This window comes from Oryctolagus cuniculus, chromosome 7 (genome assembly GCF_964237555.1).
Source record: "Oryctolagus cuniculus chromosome 7, mOryCun1.1, whole genome shotgun sequence".
Taxonomy (NCBI): Eukaryota; Metazoa; Chordata; class Mammalia; order Lagomorpha; family Leporidae; genus Oryctolagus; species Oryctolagus cuniculus.
This window is the reverse complement of record NC_091438.1, coordinates 36,038,960-36,063,576: the sequence shown is the minus strand read 5'-3', so window position 1 is coordinate 36,063,576 and position 24,617 is coordinate 36,038,960. Positions and strand designations below refer to the sequence as shown.

General features: G+C 45.9%; 1 protein-coding gene across 9 annotated transcripts in view; it reads left to right on the top strand.

Annotated features, from left to right (window-relative positions):
* Window positions 1-24,617, top strand: part of DDR2 (discoidin domain receptor tyrosine kinase 2) — a 175,378-nt gene that overhangs the window by 22,894 nt on the left and 127,867 nt on the right. For 4 of the 9 annotated variants that reach the window (XM_070077433.1, XM_070077432.1, XM_017345725.3 and 1 more), the window contains one exon: window positions 2,489-2,640. The exons of 3 other annotated variants lie outside the window; for them this stretch is intronic. The gene's annotated coding sequence lies outside the window, so the exon portion shown is untranslated. Of the gene's footprint in view, window positions 1-2,488; window positions 2,641-16,309; window positions 16,382-22,146; window positions 22,276-24,617 lie in introns of those variants that run through there. 2 more of the 9 variants (XM_070077434.1, XM_070077436.1) reach the window with 2 other exon arrangements.

Genomic DNA, 24,617 nt, shown 5'->3' with positions numbered 1-24,617 from the left:
GCCAAAGAACACTTTCTTAAATCTTCATATATATACATATACAATATATACATATTGAATACCAGGAGCTCAGAAACTTTGCTGAATAAATTGCTATTAAATTATTGAGCTACAAATTAAAGCAATAATTGAAGTAGCAGACTAACTTTAATAATTAATCTACTATTAAATGCTAATTAAATGGAAATAGAATAAATTGAATAATTGCGCTAATCTAAAACTAATAAAATACTGGTTTTGGTGTTTGGCTTTTCTACTTTTGTGTCTAGCTTAGGGATGAATTTCTAAATAATTTTGATTTTAACTACATTATTGGCTTAGCAAAGCCTTTAGTTCACAGTTACAAACAATGTGTTTCTTCTGGGAGATCTTGCCTTCCATATGAAGCCAGCTGGCTTTTCTAGTTGGAACATCATAGGATGATGTGGCTGAAAGCATATGCTTTGGAGAAGGGCAGCCTTGTTTTGGAATCTCACTCCTCCCTTGTTAGCTGTACTACCTTATTAAGTGTCTCTAAAGCTTTGCATCCTTGTTTGCAAATGCGAGTGAAAACACATCTGTGCTGTAACACAGCAGAGGCTGGTTCTACTCCTGGAAGGTTTCAGAAGGAAACCATCCTCCCATGAGAGGCTCCTCCAAACCTGGTGGATTCTCTCCACGCTCTGTGGATTTACAAATGCAAGCCACACCAGACTGTAGTTTCAGAGGCAGACTAGAAGGACAATACAAAATACAGGGACTGTCAGTGCCCATTTTCCTGGCCTGGTGAGAGGAAAAAAGAAAAGCAGACTGTGCCTCTCAGTCTGGATCAGACAGACAACAAACACTTGAGGAAATTCCTTTTCAGGTGGAAAAAAAATATTCTCTGTTCTCTTCTCTTGGCTCAGTCTCTTGTGTCTCCAGACTTCCTAAAAGGGTATTCTGCAAGGCTTCCCTGAGGAGCCAGCCCTGTTCAGGGTCCCACAGCTATTCCTGTTCATAGAGCAAAAAAGGAAGGGGCTAACAATTACTGAGCATTGAGTACCTACCATGTGGTGGGAAGGTCTTCTATATAATTACAACTATTCTTCTCAATCACATTATGTGATAGGTAGCACTATCTCTGTTTTACAGGTGGAAGCTAAGTTACTTTCCATGCTTGCACAGCCAGGGAATCTAGGAATGGGAATCCAGTGATGCCTCCCTAAGTTGTCGGGTCCCTGCCACTCATGTCAGAGACCTGGATTAAGTTCCTGGCTCCTGTCTTCAGCCTGGCCCAGCCCTGGCTGTTGTGGGCATTTGGGTGAATGAACCAGTAGGTGGGAGCTCTCTGTCTCTCTGCCTCTCAAACAAACAAAAATCATAAAATAAAATAATAAAAATAAAAATATAAGATATATTGTGTCCCATAGTGTTTTTAGACTCCTGGTATGTAAAATGTGCTGTAGGAACTTCATCCATAGCTTGGATGCATGAGTAGAGCATTTCTAGAAAACTACTTAGGTAACTGATATTGGCTGTCTCTGAAGCGAGGTGGAGGTGGAGGGGATGCCCACTGGAGGCAAAAGTGAGATTTATCATATGGAGTATGGGCTGGGATTCCTGGGAGTCCTTGAAACCCTTTCAGGGGATCCACAAGATCAAAATTATTTTCATTAGAATCCTAAGATGCTTTTGATTTCTTCACTCTCATCCCCCCAGGAGTGTGCAGTGGAATTTTCCAGAGGCAAAATGAAATGTAACAGTGGCACAAGGTGAATCCATAAGCAGACATGATGATCAACTGTGTTCTAGAGATTTCCAAAAATGGAAAACAATGTCACTCTACATACTTAATTAAAAAAATTTTTTTGGATAAAAATTACTATTTATGTTGACATAATTACTATTATTTAATGAATTCAAGTATACCAGATTTAAAGTTCCCACTTTCAAAAAAAGATTTATTTATTTTGGAATTCAGAGTTATAGAGAGGGAGGGAAAGAGGGAGGGAGAGAGTGAGAGTGAGAGCGAGAGCAAGAGCAAGAGAGATATCTTCCACCTGCTGGTTCACTCCCCAGATGATAGCAATGACTGGGGCTGGGCCAGGCCAGAGCCAAGAGCCAAAAGCTTCTTCCAGGTCTCCCAAATGGGTGTCAGGGCCCAAACACTTGGACCATCTTCCTCTACTTTTCTCAAGCCACTAACAGGGGGCTGGATTGGAAGTGGAGCAGCTGCGACTCTAACCGGAGCCCATACGGGATGTCAGCATTGCAGGTAGTGGCTTTACCTGCTAAGCCACAGCACCTGTTTCAAGTTCCCACTTTTAATTTCCAAGTCAGCAAATATCAGTTGGTGTAAACTCAACCCCTTTGAGGTCCCCTGGGCTTGTCCAATCGCCTCAGTGCCTGGTGGACTTAGAAGGCTTCTCTTGTACAGTGAGGGACAGGAATGCAAAGAACAAAGACATGGCGATGGAGCAGAAGTTTGTAACAACATATTGCTTTCCCTTTTGTCCCCTCCATAAAGGGAGTTCTACAGGTGGTCTGGGGTTCAGTGCTCTAGGAAGTTCCAAGGCTTGTGGCTTCAGTTATTTTAAAGAAGCTGAAATAATTGAAGAGAAGCAAAGGCCAGCTGTTTTGAGGATCCCACTCCACAGAGAATGATCTGCGCTTGTTGATGTAAGTAGGGTCAGTCGTTGAAGCTCTGTTGCTGCAAGAGGTGGGGGTGGTGGCAGGAGGCGTGGGGCTCCCCTGGTAGCCTTCACTTGTTCTGGCAGGTGTCACAGGAAAGCTGGATACTTGGGTTCTATGACTACAGCTGATGTCAAGTGAGGAGACAATGCATGTGATTATATAGGACACCTGATATTGACTGTTAATTAACTTGTTCCATTTTGCCTGTTCTGGTTGTGGCCAGTCCTAGAGTGGAGGTTGGTTTTGAGGTCTTTTGACCTAGGGTAGCTGACCTTGCCCTGGGACTTCTCTGTTCCTACAGAACTCACTGGAATCTCTGATGCTACGAATATTTTGGTTTGTTTAGAAGTTTAATATACGAATATTTCCGTTTGTTTAGAGGTTTAATAAGTCTTTCCTCTGTGCTTCATATTAACAGAAAGACTAAATGATTTAGGATTTGAATGGGAACATCTATGAGGCAGGAGGATTAGCCTAGTGAGCTGCAGTGCCGGCCAATAGACTCTTGGTACTGGAGATCCTTCTGTCTTCTCACATTTTCATTAGAACTAATTTCTGAAATTTACTTTCTTTTAGTAATAATAATTTGAGATGACTTAGAGTAAAACAATAATTAATAAAACCACAAAAATAAGAATAAAAGGAGAGTCTAGGCCGGCGCCGCTGCTCAATAGGCTAATCCTCTGCCTGTGTCTAGTCCTGGTCGGGGCGCCGGATTCTGTCCTGATTGCTCCTCTTCCAGTCCAGCTCTCTGCTGTGGCCCAGGAGGGCAGTGGAGGGTGGCCCAAGTGCTTGGGCCCTGCACCCGCATGGGAGACCAGGGGAGGCACCTGGCTCCTGGCTTCGGATCAGCGCGGTGCGCCGGCCGCAGCGGCCATTGGAGGGTGAACCAATGGAAAAAGAAAAAAAAAAAAAAAAAAGAGAGTCTATGATAAAAGTGACAAATGAATAAGAAATAGTTTTTATAAAAGTAACAAAAATACAAGAAAACCTAGCCCAGAAATACTTATTACAAATGAGTAGAACACTTAACTGGGACTTAAGGCAAGAAGAGATGCACAATACAGAACGTATTAAGAAACCAGGAAGCTTTCCCACCTATCACTGTGATCTGCTGAAGGTGAATTTTGGTCAGGATGGGACTTCTCACTTCATCCTTTGGTTGGCTCAAATTCCACTGGTGCATCTTGAACCATAGCAATTTCACGCATCTGAGACCTTCCTAGCCTGGAACTTACTGAAGCCAGAAGCCGAATCTCCTCCATGCCCTTATCCCCAGCATCTAGCATGAGGTCTGATGCATACACGACACTGAGAACCCACTGGCTTGACTGAGGCTTGACCTCACAGCTTCTGGAATACTTGTTGAATGAGTGAATGAATTGATAATATGGATCTTCAGGTTCTTGTGAGTGAGGAATGATTATTGGAAAAGGATGGGAAGTTAGGTAGTATTTTCTCACATTTGTCAGATTTCTTCTCACTGTCAAGATGTTCCTTGGATTGTGCACCTCGTTCTGTTTATTATCTAAAGAACTCCTCATTACTTCTTTGCCTCCTTGTGGTGATGATTCATGGTATAATACCTTGTAATGGATTGCCTTGAAACTTGCTTTTCTTTTACTCTCTCCTTCCTTCTTTCTTCCTTTCTGCCCTCCTGCTTTCCTTCCTTCCCTCCCTCCCTCCCTCCTGCTGATAGACTCTTTTTTTTTTTTTTTTTTTTTGACAGGCAGAGTTAGACAGTGAGAGAGAGAGAGAGAGAGAAAGGTCTTCCTTCTGTTCACCCCCCAAATGGCTGCTACGGCCAGCGAGCCGCACTGATCCGAAGCCAGGAGCCAGGTGCTTCCTCCTGGTCTCCCATGTGGGTGCAGGGGCCCAAGTACTTGGGCCATCCTCCACCGCCTTCCTGGGCCACAGCAGAGAGCTGGACTGGAAGAGGAGCAACCGGGACAGAATCCGGTGCCCCGACCGGGACTAGAACCCAGGGTGCCGGCTCCACAGGCGGCGGATTAGCCAAGTGAGCTGCGGCGCTGGCGGATAGACTCTTGGTACTGGAAAACTAAGAGGTCTTTAGCCTTCACAGTGTACATTTCAGAAGGAATAATTCATAGCCGCACTTAACCACTAACCAGATGTTACTGTAGGGTTTTCCTATTACATTAGATTTCTCAAACATTATTTATCTATGAATCATTCTGCTCTACCTTTCAGAAACTATCATTGTGGGCTTTTCTTCTCCTGCCACTGATCTTAAATACCTGCTTCTAGACATCATTATTTCACTATTGAAGCCGTGTGCTATAGATAGCCTTACCTTGCACAGGCCAGTTTGGGTGCCTCCCCCACCCACGCGATCACAGTGTTCCACCTGGAACCATCTCTAACATTCTGGCAATGGTCCTTCAGGTCCTTCTGGTCAGTCTTTTTCTGGGAACAATGAAACCGAGTGTTTCAGTTTGTTTAGAGGTTTAATAAGTCTTTCTCCAGTGCTTCCTATTAACAGAAAGACTGAATGATTTAGGATTTGAATGGGAACATCTATGAGGAAGGGGGACTTACTAATGGGTGGTTTTGAACATGAGGCTTAATCTAGATGTATGGTCATCTACTTTTCAAAGATCTTGCATCTTTAATGGATACTGAGAGCAGGTTAACAACAGCCTTTGCAGTTTGAACTTCTTGAATCCTGTTTAGTTATTTGCTCAGGGGTCAGGGGCCTCTGGCACAGGTTTTATCGTGTGGGGTATTTCTTTCTTTCTTTTTTTTTTTTTTTTTTTTTTTTTGACATGTAGAGTGGACAGTGAGAGAGAGAGAGAGAGAGAGAGAGAGGCCTTCCTTTTTGCCGTTGGTTCACCCTCCAATGGCCACCGCGGCTGGCGCACCGCGCTGATCTGATGCAGGAGCCAGGTGCTTCTCCTGGTCTCCCATGGGGTGCAGGGCCCAAGCACTTGGGCCATCCTCCCTGGCCACAACAGAGAGCTGGCCTGGAAGAGGGGCAACCAGGACAGAATCCAGCGCCCCAACCAGGACTAGAACCCGATGTGCAAGCGCCGCAAGGCGGAGGATTAGCCTAGTAAGCCGCGGCGCTGGCCCATAGTGTGGGTATTTCTAATGAACTGATAGGAGTCCTGTGCCCTCGCAGATGTTAGCGATCCCAGCGCGAGGCAGTTGAGGCTACCGCAGCACCTGTGGCTGGTGTTTGTATGATCTTCCTCTGCCATTTTCCTCTTCCACACTTTTCTCTCCTCCCTTCTCCTTTTGATTCTCATTTTCTCACCCTCCCTTCCACTTCCTCTTTGATTTTCTCTTCTGCCTCCCTCTTCCTCTCTGTTTCTTCCCCACCATTTGTTACTTAACACTCTCTTGTTTTTCCTCTTTCCCTAAACGGTTGTTCCAAAATTGTTGGAGAGCAGCTCAAAAAAGCAACTCTGTCAATGTTAGTTTTTCCTTTAAAAAGGAAAAATCCTGCATTTCCGATTGTAACTTGACTGCCATTCATGAGTTAGAAGCTGCCTTTTTCCCAAAGCAATGGCCTTGGAACGGTCTGTTTCTCACAAGTCTCTGCTCAGAGATTCTGATTGCATGGATCCTGCAGGACTTGCTTTCCAGGGCAAGACGACAGCATAGCCCAAGTGTTGGCGAGGAGGTGGTGGGGTGTTGAGTGAAGGTTGGGGTTGTGTAGGAACAGACCTGGGAAGCTGCTGCTTGTGACGGAATGGATCACAGCTGAGATAATTGAGACAAGGTGGCCACATTGCTGTATAAACCCCATGTCTGAGATTTTTGAATGTGGGTGGTCCAGGATGAATTTAGAAAATTTAAGGTCAGTTGGTGGGAGGCAGTAGATAATGTCCCAGTTACTTGGGTCCCTGATAACCACATGGGAGACTCAGATGGAGTTCCAGACTCCTGGATTCAGCCTGGCTGAGTCATAGCTGATACAGTCATTTGTAGAGGAAACAGTGAATGAAAGGTCCATCTCTTTTTCTCTATGTCTCTGCCTTTCAAATAAATGAAAACTAACTAAATTAAAGAAGAACAAAAGAAAAGGTAAGGTTGGGGCAGCATTGTGGCACAGTGGGTTAAGCCACTACCTGTGATGCCACCGTCTTGTATGAGCACTGATTCCAGTCCTGGCTGCTCTACTTCTAACGTAGCTCTCTGCTAATGCGGCTGGGGAGGTAGTGGAAAGTGGCTCAAGTTCTTCAGCTCCTGCCACACATGTGGGAGACCTGGATGGAGGTCCAGGCTACTGGGTTTGGCCTGGCTCAGCCCCAGGCATTTGTGGCCATTTGGTGAGTGAGCAGCAGATGGGAAGATCTTTCTATGTCCCTCCACTCTCTGTGACTCTGCCTTTTAAATGAATGAATGAATGAATAAATAAATAAATAAATAATCATAAAAAAGAAGAAAAAGTAAGAGAATGTCAAGATCAGGGTCTGAGGACTCAGAGAGCCCACAGCTGTTCTGAGTGTGCCACCACCAGACGGGAAGTGAACTCGCAGGAACCAGCCCTTCAATGGGAAATGGAGGTAAGGGGTGCCAAGGTAGTCTCAGACCTTTCAGGATGCAGAGGCTCCAGAAGGTTCTGAAAAGCTTAAGCTGAGAAAGGACTTCAGGCTGGCGCCGCGGCTCACTAGGCTAATCCTCCGCCTAGCGGCGCCGGCACACCGGGTTCTAGTCCCGGTCGGGGTGCCGGATTCTGTCCCGGTTGCCCCTCTTCCAGGCCAGCTCTCTGCTGTGGCCAGGGAGTGCAGTGGAGGATGGCCCAGGTGCTTGGGCCCTGCACCCCATGGGAGACCAGGAAAAGCACCTGGCTCCTGGCTCCTGCCATCGGATCAGCGCGGTGCGCCGGCCGCAGCGCGCCGGCCGCGGCGGCCATTGGAGGGTGAACCAACGGCAAAGGAAGACCTTTCTCTCTGTCTCTCTCTCTCACTGTCCACTCTGCCTGTCAAAAAAAAAAAATAAAAAAATAAAAAAAATTAAAATTATAAAAAAAAAATAAAAAAAAAAGAAAGGACTTCAGCCGTGTGGAGACAGAACTAGTGGACTAAAGAACAAACTGCTATTTATTTATGGAATTTAAGAATCTTGACTAGAGGTATAAATCTATTTGAGAGAGAGAAAGGGAGCTTGCATCTGCTAGTTCACTCCCCCGATGTCCAGGAGGTTGGAACTCAATCCTGGTCTCCATGTGGTTGATAGGATCCCAACCACTTGGGCTATCACCTGCTGCCTCCCAGGGTGCACAACAGTAGGAAGTGAGAATCAGGAGATGGAGCCAGGACTTGAACCCAGGCACTCCAACATGGGATGCTGGGATCCAAAGTGTCATCTTAACCGCTAGGCCAAAGGCCTGAGCCTGGCAATATGTATACTTACTAAGATAAAGTAATGTTTACTGAGCGACTGTGATGTGCAAGGAAGCCTTGGAGTGGTTTGAGGGGCTACAAATATAAATGAGATGATCTCAGCCCAAATTTCTCATGGGCTTGTGGGAGAAACAAGGAACAAGAAAGAGAATTATTCTCTAGGGAGGTAAGCATGAGTCAAAAGAGTGAAGGTGAAGGAAAGAGAACACTTGTTATTGGGAGAGTCAAGGCAAACATGCCTTGAATATGGAGGGTGTGGAGCCCAGCCCCAACCTTGGTGGCTAGGAAGGAATTCAATCTGAAAAAGTGACAGTGTGGGCTGGCAGTATGGTTGGAACTGACCCAGGCAACAAAGACTCAGAGTGATGGAGTGAGCAAGGACTGTGGGGAGCATATGAGGGGAGTGGAGGAAAGAAACAACAGCCTCTTGGAGCAGGTGTTGGGTCAAGGAGTGGTGAGAGAGAAAGTTGGGAGGGAGAGCAGCTGCCAGATTGGAGAGAACCCTGGCTGCTGGTGTGTCACCCATCTTGGTGCTGTTGTAGGGATTCAGCATCTGGATGACACACGCTCTCAGAGGAAGGGGTGGCTTTACTTTGGCAAATGCTCATGTTTGGTGTCCCTCTTGCTGAATGTGCATACACTGTTGAACCAGACTTAATAACAAACGATGATAAAGCATGGGGGAAGTATTTAGGGGTCTAATCTATCTGTCTATCTATCTATTTATATCTCACTGTGAGCCAGCATTGTCTAAAGTCTCAATTCTTCTTTTTGCTCTCATCTTCATAGCTTGTGAGAATAGATTTAAAGGCCAGCTAATAAACCCCATTGCTCCTAGAGGAGATCTTGGGCTGCTAGCAAGCATCTTATTTTTTCAACTCTCATTGCTTTATGATTTTTTATTTACACTATTTATTTTAGTCCCCAGTTGGGGGCTGCAAGAGTAATGCTGTTAGGTGTTCCTAGCTGGCCATGTCACTGAATCACCTCCTGAGCTCAAAGTTTCTGCTCCCTGGGATGCAGGGCTGCTGAAACTCCCCTATAGTATGGATGAGAGGGAATTGGGGTCTCCTTTCTCAACATACCTAGTATTTTTTTTTCAGCATTTCCCAATGGTGTGCAGGCAGTTGCTTCACCTGCTATGCCATGCCACGTACCCCAAGACCTTCTTTTTCTTTTTTTTGACAAATTTTTAGTTATTTTTTTGAGAGAGAAGTAGAAAGACAGAAATAGATGATAGAAATACATAAACACACAGAGCTCCCATTCATGGTTCACTTCCCAAATGCCTGCAACAGTTGAGGCAGAAGCAAGAGCTAGAAACCCACTCCAAGTCTCCCATATGAGTGGTAGACACACAATTACTAGAGCCATCACTACTACCTCCTAGGGTATGCATTAGCAAGAGGCTGGAGTCAGGAATTGGAGCAGGGTATTTAACCTAGGCCTTCCAACATGGGGCACAGTCATCTTAACTAGCATCCTAATTGCTAGGCCAAATGCTCATCCCTGAGAACCAACCATAATCCATCTCTACTCATGGAAAAGCTGAGTAAGAAATCCTAATTGTCAAGTGTCCAATGAATAATTTTGAGTCCAAAATAGATCCAGATAATGTTACCACAGAGCCTGTCTTTCCAAGGCTCATTTAATACTTTTCTCCTTAAAGAAATCATTGCAATTGCATTAATCTGATCATTCATCATTCACAAATTGATTCCATTACTTTTTCAACGTAAGTTTAATTTCCAAGAATGAGAAACAGCCAATAGAAATGCTGAGCAGGAACACGTTTGGGATGAAAGGGAATAAAAAGCCTTGTGCTGGCTGGGTATAATCCAAGTCATACTCCTGAAAAGATAGCGCTGGTCCCTGCCCGCCTCTGGGCCATTCACTGAGCAGCCAGATTCAGATTCAGACAGCGTGGGCTTGGAGTTCTTGCTTTAATTCCTCTGGAGAATCCCACCACCTGTCTCTTATTTGGGGTTTTGAATTGTGAAATGATGGCACATACAAGCTCCAAGAATAGTTGCATGTGTACGCCAAGCCTACAGAGACAGAAGGCAGAGACTTGGGCCAAGGAGCAAGAAATACAGGAGAGGGTTGGTGTGGAGGCATCTGCTCACAAGCACTGTGGAACCGGAGGTTGTGGGAGGAGAGGGGTGGGCCCTCTGTGATCACTGGAGGATGTGGGCACTCTGCTTTGATTTACCAGCCTGGGAGATTCCAGATGTCGTTCTGGAACCAAATTTCAGAGAAGGTAGGTGAAGAATGGGCACCTTTATTAATTTTTATTTTAAAAAAATTTATTTATTTGTTTATGAGAGAGAGAAAGAGAGTGAGCGAGCGCAGAAGTTCTTATCTTCTGGTTCACTCTCCAAATCTCTGCAACAACATGCCAAAGCTGAGTCAGGAGCTAGGAATGCTATCCAGGTCTCCTACACAGTTGGTAGTATCTCACCCACTTGAACCATGGCTTCTGCCTCCCAAGATTTGGATTGGTAGGAGCTAGAATCAGGAGTGGAGATGGGTATCCAACTCAGGCACTCCAATATGGGATGTGAGCATCCTAACTGGTAACCCCAACTGCTGGGCCGAATGCCTGCCCTGGGATCATTTTTTTATAATCTAGAGTTATCTGCAGCTAAAGAGGCTTAGTGTAGGATTTGCTGGGCATCCTTGCTATAGCTCTAAGAGCTTTAGTCTAAGTACTGTTTCCCTCTTTGCATAGCCCATGACACCAAAAATTTTTTTGAGGGAGTGGGGTAGATGTAAGTTGAAAGTCTTCTTTTCTTCTGAGTTCTAGAGTCTTTCTCACCTCCAAGCAATTCTGAGAGATTGTCAGAGTGATGAGAGGCCCTTATGTTGAAAGCCACCTGCCCCGTTGCCAGGTAGCCCTCCTGGAATGTCCGAAGATGCACTTGCTAATTAGCTCAGTTGGCAGAATGTAGGTGTTTCAAAGCTGAAGTTACTGTTTGGGCTGACATTTCAGCCATTCCCTCCATCAGAGTAAATCTGATGTATTCATTCTTTCATTCAATGAATATCCATTGAAAGCCTACCCTGTAACAGGCAGGTGAGGAAAAGGTTAGTCATCTCTGATTTCAAAATTCAGTTTCAACATCTGTGTGCTAACTTTTTGTTCATGTTCTAGTTCAGTTGATGTGCTTCTCACCCATGCACCCCACCTTCCCTGAACCTGTGTTCACTTATGTGTCTCCTTATCTCTGTGTTTGTAGCAACATCTGTACGTTTACATGTAAATTATCACTTTTTGTCTCAGATTGTACAATAATTTACCTAGTACCTGACACATATTAGAAATTAATAACATCTGTTATACTGAAAGGAACTGATTGTGTGACTTAACATCCCTAAAGCATGGTTTTATCACCTGTAAAATTAAACATACCTTGTGAATTTGGTATGAGGATTAAATCAGATACTGTTTGGAAGAGTGTTTTGTAAATATAAGAGCTCACAGCTGTTACGATAGTTGTTACAATATCTGGGCTAATTGAGATTTAATAGAACACAAGAACACCAAGAAAATATGTTACATGTCCCTATATGCTTCTCCTAAACGTAATAATTGAGTGCGTGGCTTAGGATCTGGAGACTTAAACTTGGAGTGTATGAGTTGACACTGTACCTGGGACTCCTTCTGTGTCTCTCTCATTAGATTACATGCTCACAACATTAGGGAATTTTTTTTAGTTTTTATACTCATTTTTTCTCCTGGGCACAACTAAGAAAGCAAGGAAGTAATAATTGGGTTTTGATGAGCCCTGCAGAGTCCAAATCTCCTGCCCCTGAAATCTTCCTTTGTCCCTGATATGTATCAGCCCTGGATTGAGAACCTGCACAGTTGAAACTATCAAACTGAAAACATACATTTGGGGAGAAGACAGTGAGTTGACTTTGCAACAAGTTGAGTGTGATCTGCCAGTCAAATATGCAGGACCAGATTTAAGGAGCTGGAGCCTTCTTATTTAACTTTTTATGTGTCTGTTTTACTCCCAAATTAGACATAGAGCTCATTGTACAGATCTCACAGTGCTTAATGCTGTGGCATAGCCCCTGAAAAAGCACACAGTAAACATTTTTATTGACTCCTTGTGAACTATTGGGCCTCATTTCCCATGCAGGCAATAAAGAACCATTGCAGATGTCTGAGCACAGTTATATGACAACGGGAGTTTTGCTCCAGGAAGACTTGATTTTTGATGTAAGATATAAGAAAGATTGGAAGGAAAAGAAGTTAGGGATGGGAAGAAGGAAGTGGACAGTGAGGGAGTTCGCTGCCGAGCTATGCCAGGTGGAGTAGAGGAGACGGTGACTACACGAGAGGCTGGTGACTCAGCATTCACCATTGTATGAGACCTAGAGAAGACTCCCTACTCTGGAAGGAGCAACCACCAGCCTCTTGTGGGTTCGGAAGGAAAGCCAATGATTGTATCCAAGGGAAGATAATGAGAAACACACAGCCCATGCACATCAGGAGAGCACCATTAATCTTTCTGTTGCAAAACTGTACTTTCCAAAGCCCTGGGCAAAAGTGCGCAAGCCTCTGCGTGAGGCCTGAGCCCTGTGCTAGGAAATGCAAAGCGGAATCCCCCTTCATAAATCACAGAACTGATAAAACCTAGAGTCTGGAAGGCTAGGAGAGGACAAGGGTGATGTAGGTTGTGATGGAAGGGAGGGGCAGAGAATTGATCAGAAGGTAGGAGAAAGTAAGGTTTGAGTAGATATTAAATGTAACCTAGATGTCTCCCTTCACTACAAATTCATTTGTTGGAGACTTCTTATTTCTTAAAATATTAAATACTTATTAGTGATTGAAAAACCTGGGGGCCGGCGCGGTGGCTCACTTGGTTAATCCTCCACCTGCAGCGCCGGCATCCCATATGGGCACCCGGTTCTAGTCCCGGCTGCCCCTCTTCCAGTCCAGCTTTCTGCTGTGGCCCGGGAGGGCGGTGGAGGATGGCCCAAGTGCTTGGGCCCCTGCACCCACATGGGAGACCAGGAAGAAGCACCTGGCTCCTGGCTTCGGATTGGCGCAGCGGCCATTTGGGGAGTGAACCAAGGGCAGGAAGACCTTTCTCTCTGTCTCTCTCTCTGTCTATAACTCTACCTGTCAAATACCTGTCAAAAAAAAAAAAAAAAGACAAAAAACAAAAAACTACTAACCTTCTCCCCAACCTCAGAGTTGTATACAAATTTTAAACTTATTAAGTAAATCTGGCAAAATGTATGAATGACTTTTAAAGATGTCCGCACTATTTAATCCAGGAATTTTACTTTCATGACTCTACTGTAAGGAAACATGCTGAAAGAGACAAAATTTATACACAGAGAAATTATTTATTACAGCATTATGAATAAAAAAGAAAATGATCTAAATGGCCAGTATGGATTATAAGCCTTTAAAATGATGGATTTGGAGAGTTTTAGACAACATAAGAAATTATTTATGATATCATGTGAATTGAAAATAAAAGTCACAAATTTATATAAACATATGAAATCAATTATGTAAAAATGTGTGGAAAAAGAAAGCTTGAATGAAAATATGCCAAAGGGTTAGTTATGTTTGCTTTTAGGTGAGGACATTATGGAAGTATTTTTGATTCGTCATGCATTTGAGAAGTTATAAATGAGCATGCATTACTTTGTATCAGAAAAAGAAATAAAAGAAAGCATACAGCTTTTTAAAAAGGAAAGATATTATAAAAATTATTTGCTGTTTTCAGAGAAAGTACATGAAAAGCCTAGGTAGCTCCTTCTTTCCCTGGGATTCTGAGGTTTTGTTTTACTCTTGAAAGATCTTTCCTTGATGCTACCTGAATTATCTTCTTGTGTGAGTCTGTTCCTGGAAACAATTGCAGGTTTGCTATTTGAGGCCTGTTTAATTGTACAGAGTAGTTCTTGTTACCTTCATGGAAAACAAGGTACATACCTCTTGGTCTACATCAAATCCCAACTGATCTTTCCAATTTCAATTCTCTTAATTACCGATATGTATTTTCTACTCAAATCAAAATCACTTTCAAATATCCTGTTTTTCGTGAGTCCCCAGCCTGCCATTTCTGAACCTTTGCTTGTTCCTGGGGACAACTTATTCACTGAGGAATTACTAAAAATTGCCAAGTGGACCAGGAGCTTCTTTCAGTATGGCCAAGTAGGTACTGCTGTGTGGTCTTGCCCTGTCAGGTCACCTGTCTGGATCTCAGAGGGCACGCCTGTGACACAAGGGCGTGTAAACAAGGATCCCTGCAGTTCTTTTTTTATTATTCTTTTTTTTTTTTTTTTGACAGGCAGAGTGGACAGTGAGAGAGAGAGAGAGAGAGAGAAAGGTCTTCCTTTGCCGTTGGTTTACCCCACAGTGGCCGCTGCAGCCGGTGCACCGCACTGATCCAAAGCCAGGAGCCAGGTGCTTCTCCTGGTCTCCCATGCGGGTGCAGGGCCCAAGCACTTGGGCCATCCTCCACTGCCTTCCCGAGCCACAGCAGAGAGATGGACTGGAAGAGGAGCATCCAGGACTGGAACCTGGTGCCCCAACCAGGACTAGAACCCGGTGTGCCAGCACTGCAGGCAGAGGATTAGCCTAGTGAGCCGCGGCGCCGGCCTCCCTGCAGTTCTAAACCTTGGTGAACCTTGTTTCCTCACTGTCCTAGGTGTGGTCATTTATCTGTCTGCACTGTGTCTCAGACTGTGACTATTGCCTTAAGTGACCCTTATCCTCCTTCTGTCTTTCAAATTCTGCTCATTCTAGTTCATGTTCCATTTCCTTCATCTTGCTTGTTCTAGCAGTCTGCATTAATGGTGACTTGTATTGTGTGAGTCCTTGGACCACTCATATGTACTGGCTTTTATCAAAACCATAACATATGCCAAAGATGTAACAGATAATAGGATTTTTAAAAAGATTTATTTATGTATTTATTTGAAAGGCAGAGTTACAGAGGGGCAGAGGCAGAGAGAGAGGTCTTCCATCCGATGGTTAACACCCCAGATGGCCACAATGGCCAGAACTAGGCCAATCCAAAGCCAGGAGCCAGGAGCTTCTTCCAGGTCTCTCATGCAGGTGCAGGAGCCCAAGGACTTGGGTCATCTTCTATTGGCTTTCCCAGGCCATAGCTAGATCAGAAGTGGAGCAGCCGGGACTTGAATGGGTGCCCAAGTGGAATGCCAGTACTGCAGGCAGTGGCTTTACCTACTATGCCACAGCACCAGCCCCATGTAATAGGATTTGTTGTTGTTATTGTTGTTTTTAAGGATTTATTTATTTACTTGAAAGTCAGAGTTACACAGAGAGAGAAGAAGAGGCAGAGAGAGGTCTTCCATCGGATGGTTCACACCCCAGATGGCCACAATGACTGGAGCTGCGCCAATCCAAAGCCAGGAGCCAGGAGCTTCTTCCAGGTCTTCCACGCAGGTGCAAGGGGCCCAAGGACTTGGGCCATCTTCTACTGCTTTCCCAGGCTATAGCAGAGAGCTGGATTGGAAGTGGAGCAGCCGGGACTCAAACCGGCGCCCATATAGGACGTCAGCACTGCAGGTGGCGGCTTTACTCGCTATGCCACAGCACTGGCCCTGGATAATAGGATTTGAATAAAAATTCAATTCCAATGGAGTGGGAGGGGAGAAAACCTAATTAAGTGAACTTTAGAGATATAAGTGCCTATTTCTTCAAATCCTTTGTTTGTGGTCCCCAGATACATAGGGGAAGGGGAAATATAGTTTATGACAGTTCCAAAAATCCAAGAAAAACCACACACAGGACTATGGTAGTCTGTATTTCTTTATTTGGAGTCAGAGCCCCCCCCCCCCCCCCCGCTTTTAACCACCAACATATAAATGTGAATGTAATTGATCCACCAGAGTAGTTTTGCCTTCTACCAGCTCCTAACGTGACCTCAGCCCTTCTATCCCTTCGAATTTCTACAAATGCTTTGCTTCATTCTTTTTACTGTATCACCCCATGTCCATTTTTGGATAAAAACAAGGGGGAAGGGTTGGAAAACTGAGTGTGTGTGCACTGCAGTGCCGAGGGTGTCTTTGCCCTGTTGCTGGGTGAAAGACACTGTTCGAAGGAGCTGGTCAGAGTCATCTCTGACTCACCCTCACGAGAGTAGCCAGGGCAGATGGACAGGTTCTTGCTGTTTCCTCTCTCTCTCTCTCTGCCCAGGGGGCGTTCTTTTCCCTTCTGTTTCCTATTAACTGTAAAAGAAGCTTTGAACTGCTTATGGGTAGAAATGTTGCCTTCTTCATCTTTGCAGCTCTTTCGGAACCAAGTATGGTGCTAAACCCAGGGTAGGCATTCAGCAAGTATTTGTGGACTGAATGAAGGGGTAAGTAAAGGATGGACATGACTGTGTTCACGGTGGAGACAGTACAGGGGTCTAGTCACAGTGGGTGACCCGTGGCGCTCTGCCTTATGGGTTATGCGACCTTGAGCAAGTCCCTTCGACATTGTGGGATCAGTGTTTCAGCTGCTGGGAAAGTGTATGTGTGGGGGTCGATGGTGGGGGAGCGGGTTAGGGATTAACAATGTGCACCTTAAGGAGAGCAGATGTGTAAAACCATCTGGCCCATGGCTGCAAGGTGAAGACAGCTGGCATTTATGTACCACTCCTGAAAATCGCTAAGTAATAATACTAACCCTTACTACCACCGCTGAAGAATTATATAACATAAGAAGCAAAATTCCCCTTTCTAGTCATTTCTTCTGATTATCAGGGGAGAACTACTTTCTATAAGTTAGGTATGATTCTTGTCTTTGTGGACACTTTCTGAAGTTGCATGGACATATCTATATCCACACCTACCATTTTCAGAATGGAGCTTTTGTTTCTGTCTGTCATCTCCAAGTTGACACGTTTTAGAGTGATAGTCTTACGCATTGCTTGAATATACCAAGATTTACCACCAGTCCCCAGGTCCAGTGTTTTGTGATTACAAACAAGTCCACAACATACCTCCTGGTACACAGGAGCTTGTGTGTCCGCACTTTTATTAGTAGCAAGGCACTTTGATAGTTGTTATTCCATTGGGTCATAACCACTAAGCGAGGAAGGGCAGAGATTATTATTCCATTTCACAGATGAGGAAAATGGAGGGTGAAAGGGAACAAATGACATGCCTAGGTATGCCCATAGCTGGACTATCATAGAGCCCGGATTTTGTAATGCCTTGAGTTCTATTCCAAAGCTCCTTTTATCACACAACAATAAAGCATGACCAAGAGGGAACACCCACCATCAGTTAGAGAAGGACAGCTCTGTGAGCAGGCAGTTGCATTAAACTGTATAAAAGAGCCCACCCCCAACTCAATAAAATATATTATGTGGAAGAAATACACTAGTGGTGAGCAGAAGACCTACATAAGATGACTTGTCCTTTAATTAGCTACCATCCCTTTTGCAAGGCTTTCAATATGCTATCCAAATGGTGAGGATGCCTTAGGTTGCATAAATGTGGCAGGAGAATTACAAAAAGCCCTCCTACAATCCCAAGCAATAACACTACCCCTGCCCCAAGGGGAGTGTCTAGGGAGGGCCCGTAGGCATCTGCTTAGGATTGGCCTTAATTGACATCTCCCTCAATTCTCTGCAGGAAGTGTCAGCTAGGTTATTAGAATTCACAGATGTAATCAATTGTCAGAGTCGCTGGAGACCAGCATTATTTATTACTCAGCAATCAAGAGCATTGGGAAGAGGCTGGATGGAGGGAGGGCAATTCAGCCTGGAAAAATGCAGAAGAATGGACACAGTGAGGAAAATGTTGGGGGGACAGGCCTGGGACTTGAGTGAGGAATTGAGTCACTCGCCTGGGGTGCAAACTTCCAGGGCATGCCAAAAACCTCAGCACTCAAGACAAATAACATCTTCATGTAGTATTTCAAAAGTCAGATTGGCAAACTACAGCCCGTGGTCCTGCAGCCTATTTGTAATAAAGGTTTATAGGAAAGCCACCGGAAGTGAGGGCGCAGCCGCAGGGGAGAGCCAAGCGAATTCTTCCACACGGAATGACCCTGGTTAAGCATGTGAGTGTTAGGCATGTCAGGCCTTCGCCTGTGAGTGACAGGAAGAATAGCTCTGAAGACAAATAATTATAGGGCCGGTGCTGTGGCATAGCGGGTAAAGCTGCTGCCTGCAGGGCCGGCATCCCATATGGGCTCAGGTTTGAGTCCCGGCTGCTCCACTTCCGATCCAGCTCTCTGCTGTGGCCTGGGAAAGCAGTAGAAGGTGGCCCAAGTCCTTGGGCCCCTTGTACCCGCCTGGGAGATCTGAAAGAAGCTCCTGGTTCCTGGCTTTGGATCGGCGCAGCTCTGGCAGTTGGGGAGTGAACCAGTGAATGGAAGATCTCTCTGTCTCTGTCTCTGCCTCTCCTTCTCTCTCTCTGTAACTCTGCCTTTCAAATAAATAAATAAAATCTTTTTTTAAAAAAAGGAAAAATAATTATGGACTTGACTATTCCTATCAGTGTCCAAGGGCTGCTGTACCAAGTTAGTGGCTTAAGGCAACAGAAGATTATTCACAGTTCTGGGTGCCTAAAAACTAAAGCGCTCTGCCTGAAGGCTCTAGGGAAGTATCCTAGCCTCTGTTGACCCCTGCAGTCCCTCCGGTCCCTGCCTCCACTGTCCCATTGCCTTCTTCCCTGGGTGTCTCTCTGTCCAAATCCCTCTCTCTTTTCTCTTAACAAAGGGCATGGCCACTACCCGGCACCCTAATCCGGATGGCCTCATCATAACTTGCTAACTTCTGCGAAGACCCCATTTCTTGTGCATGTGCTGTCTTGCATGGTGAAACGGACTTTGTGGATGTGATTAATGGAAGGATCTGGGGACAGAGAGATTATTCTGCTGTACCTGAGTGGTCATGACATTATCACAGGATCTTTAACAGGGGGAGTCGGGAGAACCAGGGTGAGAATCGAGAGATAAGGGTGGAAGCAGAGGTAAGAGAGGAGAACAGGTGCTGCCCTGCTCCCTGTGTGCCAAACAAGGCAGCTGGAGAGGCGAGGATGTGCGTTCTCCCCCAGAGCCTCCTGCAGGAACGGAGCCCTGCTGACACCTGACTTTAGGACTTCTGACCTCCAGATCATTCGCATCATTCTAAGCCACTGAATTTGGGAACACTTTGTTACAACAGGACTGCCAACCATTCTGATAGTGGCAGAGCTACTGGCTTGTATAGTGTTTTCTGCCATGGAGTGCTCTGTTACCCCATTGTTTTAACTGTGATAATTTAAAATATGTGTGTATGTGTATGTGTATGTGTATGTGTGTGTGTGTGTATTCTATTTTACCGTCATTCCCAGAAGCAAAGCTGGTGCAGACAAACCCTGAGCTACCACGTTAGTTGAAATGAATACTTCCCTTTGTCCATGTCTGCAATAAGAGGAACTCTGGCACTTTCTCTCCTATTCCAGACTCTCCAGGAGCCTGGCGCTCTCACCTACTTCGAGGAAGTGGCCATTCTTTCCTCTCCTGGCTCCAGCTCTGGCTCCATGTGATGCTGGAAGCTGTTGGGGCTTCTGAGGCCTGCCCAGGTCCTGGGAAGGGGCCTGCTGCAGCTGCTACCACCTGCTTCCCCTTCTGTCCAGTGTTATCAGTACTTCTCAGACAATATATATAGATTTTTAAATGAACAGATTTTTCCATTTGAACTTCATGGTCTCTCTTCTAAGTGCCGGGCCACCAGGTGCATGAACAGGGCTGGCATGAGCTAGAGTACCCTGCAAAACTCACCATGCTATCCTCACCATGCACATAGACAGGCGACTTGGCCTGAACCTGTGGTCCTGATTCCCTCTCTTTCTTAGGACAAGTGATGAAGCCATGTCCCTGGAGGTTCCTCAGTCCCTCATCAGAAAGGCTTCTGGAAAATTCCATTTCGAAGGTTGTCCACACACCTAGGGAATGCCTACATCCCACATGGAGTTCAATTTAGGCTCCATTCTGCACATCTGCAGTGTGGATCCCAGCTGGGTGGACCTGTAGATTCATGTGGAAAATCCTTGGGAGAGAGAGCTGGAATTATTTAACACACATTGGAGTGGTTGTTCTTTGGGTTTTCTTTATTTGCCTGAGTTTCAAATTTTAGAGATTCAATCAGATACTCTCAAATTTATAATCTCTAAAATATATACCTCCTTGAGACTACAAGCTATCCATGTTTGTGGGCTCTTTCCTCCCTTCCAGATGTGTAGAAGAGTTGGAAAGACCAAAGGAAGGGGCCCTGCATGGTTTGCAAGGTCTGAGCGAGGCCTGGCAGTGGGTAGGAGAGTGTGTGTTAGGGCCCCACTTTCCCTGCGGGAACCTTCACCTGTTAGTGACTTAGATCTATTTCCCTGAGGGCTGCTCTCTGCCACCTCCTTCGAAACATGCTGTGCTTATAGCACTCTCCTCATCTGAAAAGCTGTGAAGATTTTACCTCAGTGAAATGAATCCATGCAGATGGGTGGTGTTCAAAAAGTTCATGAAAAATGTGTACTATGAAAACATGGGTCTCAAAAATTTGCACCAGAATAAACTTACCTTTTGAGTTCATTTTCTGCAACCTTGGTGAAGTACTTTTTTTTTTTTTTGACATGCAGAGTTAGACAGTGAGAAAGAGACAGAGAGAAAGCTCTTCCTTCTGTTGGCTCACCCCCCAAATGGCTGCTACAGCTGGCGCGCTGCGCCGATCCGAAGCCAGGAGCCAGGTGCTTCCTCCTGGTCTCCCATGCGGGTGCAGGGCCCAAGCACTTGGGCCATCCTCCACTGCCTTCCTGGGCCACAGCAGAGAGCTGGCCTGGAAGAGGAGCAACCCAGACAGAATCTGGCCCCCCAACCGGGACTAGAACCCCGGTGCCGGCACCACAGGCGGAGGATTAGCCTAGTGAGCCGCGGAGCCAGCTAAGTACGCTGTGTTTCCTTACTTCTGTTAGCATTAACCCACCATATAGGGACAGGATAATTCTAGGTGCTGTTTGTTCATTTGTCTTAGTCTGTTTTCTGTGGCTAATAACACAGTACTGCATACTGGGTAAGTCATAAAGAAAAGAGATTTATTTGGGCTTAATTTCTGGTCCAAAGTCAAGTGGTTACATCTGATATTGACTTCTTATTGGCAGGGTCCTGAGATGACCCAGGGTACCATGAGACAGGAAACAGGGAACCTGGCCATTCCCCAGATGCTTTTCCTATTAACCCATTAATCCATGAACTGCAGGAATGGGTTAACATGAGGGCAGATATTTAATCACCTCTTACAGGTCCTACTTGGTCCCACCTCTTAAATCTCATAATAGGGATTACATTGCAATATGAATCTCCCAGGGGACAAACCACATGCAAACCATAATGGCATTTAAGAGCATTCGTCATCAATGGCAGTACCTAAAGGCAGGGATTTTAGCCTGGCATGGGAGGTGCCCTGGGGAGGTAGCCATTCTGGCACTGATTCCTCACAAAACACAAGGAGGTGCCCCTTTTACATCTTTGCTGTCTGGAGCAGTGCCTGCCAGCTGTTGTTTTTGATCTAGTGAATACTCATTAGTCCTTATTGAATGGATGCGATCCTTGGAGGCTGTCCCTGCTCATGTCAATTGGGGTTCACCCTGAGACACAGAACCAGCAGGAGATAGATTTCTTGCAAGGCCCTGGTTTAGATGATGGTGGGGGGCTGGAAGGCAAGTCCCCAATCTTTATGGTAGGCATAGCTTTTCAGGAAGGGCTGGATTGCTCAGGCACGGGCTGGTGCTATCGTCCATAGGGGGAATTTCTCTTCTTTTCCAGGGAAGTCACAGCTCTGCTTTTTGAAGCTTTGTAGTTGGTTGAATCAGGCTCTTCCTTACAGTCAACCCATTGAGCATGTTAGTCACATCTACAAAGTACCTTTGCTATAACAGCAAGACTGTGTTTGAATAACTCAGGAGCACAGCCTAGCCAAGACCAAGACACCAATGATCTGAGCACCTCTTACCTTCTACGTTCTTTGAGCATCAACATTTTGGCACTTCAGAAAGCTCATGGCAAATGGAATTAAAAGTCACTTTTATCTATTTCACGCAAAAACACTGACATCAATGTATAATTTTTCCTGTGTGCATTTTCCATGAATTTTTGAAGACCCTCACTTATAAACCCGAAGACTTCGGATGATGTTGCTGGCCTCTGATTTCCGTTGCTACAACCAGTGCAGAGCCCTTGCTGCTCCTGTCGTCTATTGATGCTCAAAATCTCACATGATCTGGAAGAGTAAGTGCTTCCGCCAGGAGGAAGTGGGTTTGTCAGCCTAGGAGCCACAACACTAATTTCAGTGATTTGAACTCCAGCACACGTTCTGTGGGGCACAGGGTGGGATGCTACTCTTACCTTTGGCCTTGGCCACATTTTATGCCTGTTGTGGTGTGTGAAATGCTGGGTTCTGTCATTTATGTGTGTGCCAGGAGGTTCACAGTAAGTGAGGGGTGTGGTCTGCTGGCGCAAAGTGGCTGTGGTTTGGCCTTTTTGCACCCAGCCAGCATGCACACGCACACGCACTTGCATAGTCGCACACACAGACATTCTGTGACATGTGAATGTGTCATGTGGGGCTCATTCTCCACCCGTGAGGGCTGCTGCCCAAGAAGCTGTGGGCAGGGCTCTAGGGGAGGGGCAGGCAGAAGCAGCCCTGGACTGGGAATGCGCTCCTGCTATCTCCTCATCAGCTTGGTTTCTCTAACCCTCTACTCATTCCTTCTCATGCAACATCTGTTTCTTTCTTTTTTTTTAAAGATTTATTTATTTCAGAGGTAAAATTACAGTGTGTGCGTGTGTGTGTGTGTGTGTGTGTGTGAGAGAGAGAGAGAGAGATCTTTCAACTGCTGGTTTACTCCCTAAATGGCCGAAATGGCCAGAGCTGAGCTAAGGGGTCTTTCAACTGCTGGTTCACTCCCTAAATGGCCGAAATGGCCAGAGCTGAGCTAAGGGGTCTTTCAACTGCTGGTTCACTCCCTAAATGGCCGAAATGGCCAGAGCTGAGCTAATCTGAAGCCAGGAGCCAGGAGTTTCTTCCAAGTCTTCCATGTGGGTGCAGAGGCCTAAGCACTTGGGCCATCTTCTGCTACTTTCCCAGGCCATTAGTAGGGAGCTGGATAAGAAGTGGAGCAGCTAGGACTTGAACCGCTGTAGGCAGAGAGGCTTCACCTACTTACCCAGCGCTGGCCCCAACCTCGGTTTATTTCATGCCATGCGATGTATGAGACTTTTTTGATTTGGTAGTGAACAAGACAGATGCAATTCCTGTCCTCCCAGAGCTGCCTTTTGATCAGTTTCAAGGAACAGCAATGATTGTACTGCTAGCATCTACTGAGGGGTGCTCTGTCCCAAGTGTGGGGTGACAAGTAGAGATGGGGATTGATGGAGGCTCAGGTCAGGGAAGCCCCCAAGTCTGTTCCTATGGCTCAGACCTTTCCTACTTAGGAGTCACGCCCTTCCCAGCCACCCCCTTTGGCCTCCTCTACCTGGGCCTTAGCTTCACTCTCTTCTCTTAGAAGCTTCTCTCAGATCAGCCCCAGGCGGACCTATTACTGCAGCTGTTTCTTGAATCTCAAGCTGCCTGGTGAACACCTCCCCCTGGACACCCTTGGGCATAGTAAAGGCACATCTGGGAAGGACTCAGCTGCTCCAAAATGCTCCTGCTACCCCTTCTTGCCCTGGATCATTTTGTCATTGAGGTCAAATCTTTGACCTAACCTTTCTGTTCTGCCTACCAGTCACTGAGCCTTGACCTTCTACCCCTGCAGTGCCCTTTGCCTCTCTCCTCCACTGACTGCCATCCACCATGTCCACGTAGACTGTCTTGGCCAGCTCCCCTGTGTGCCGTGGCCCTCCGTTGTAGCCATCTTCTCCAGAGCTAGTGGGGCACGTGCTCTTCACGGAGCTTCTCTGTCACTCTTGCTTTCCAGTGCTCAGAGGCTCACAGCTGGGCTCTGCAGCCAGGGGCTGGGTTCTGGTTTGGACTCTTGGGAAGGTTATTAACCACTCTGTGCCACTGCTATTTCATCCATCAGACAGTTCTGTCCATTGCAGAGGACTGTAATGGGAATTAATTGAATCCACACATGGACAGTGCTGATTGGAGTGTCTGACGTAGCAGCAGCGTTGCACCTGAGTAGATCCTCTGGCCCCTGTGTCTCCACATTTTCCCTCTTGTACCTTGACTTTTTGCATTTTCTTTCGGTTTCTTTCTTTCATTTGGTTATATTTATGAATTGTTATTTGCAAAATGGTCCACAAAATAGTGCCTCTGAACTACATGATGCACAACATATTTTGTCGCCTAGGCTTCCTATCCGAGTCACGGCACCATTATGCCTCCTAGGTTTCCTATCCGAGTCACGGCACCATTATGTTGCTCCCCCTCTTCGCGGAGGAATGACACAGGACCCTGCACTGTTCTTTTGTCTGCTCGGCCCTTCCCAGGTTTGCTGCTGGTTCTTCCTGGGTTGGCTGCCGTCCCTCCACCTCCGTGGAGGGGCGGGCCCCCTGCCACTTTCCCCACTTCCGCGGGGGAGCGGCACACCACCGGCCGGCTCTCTCGGGGGCTGCTCAGATGT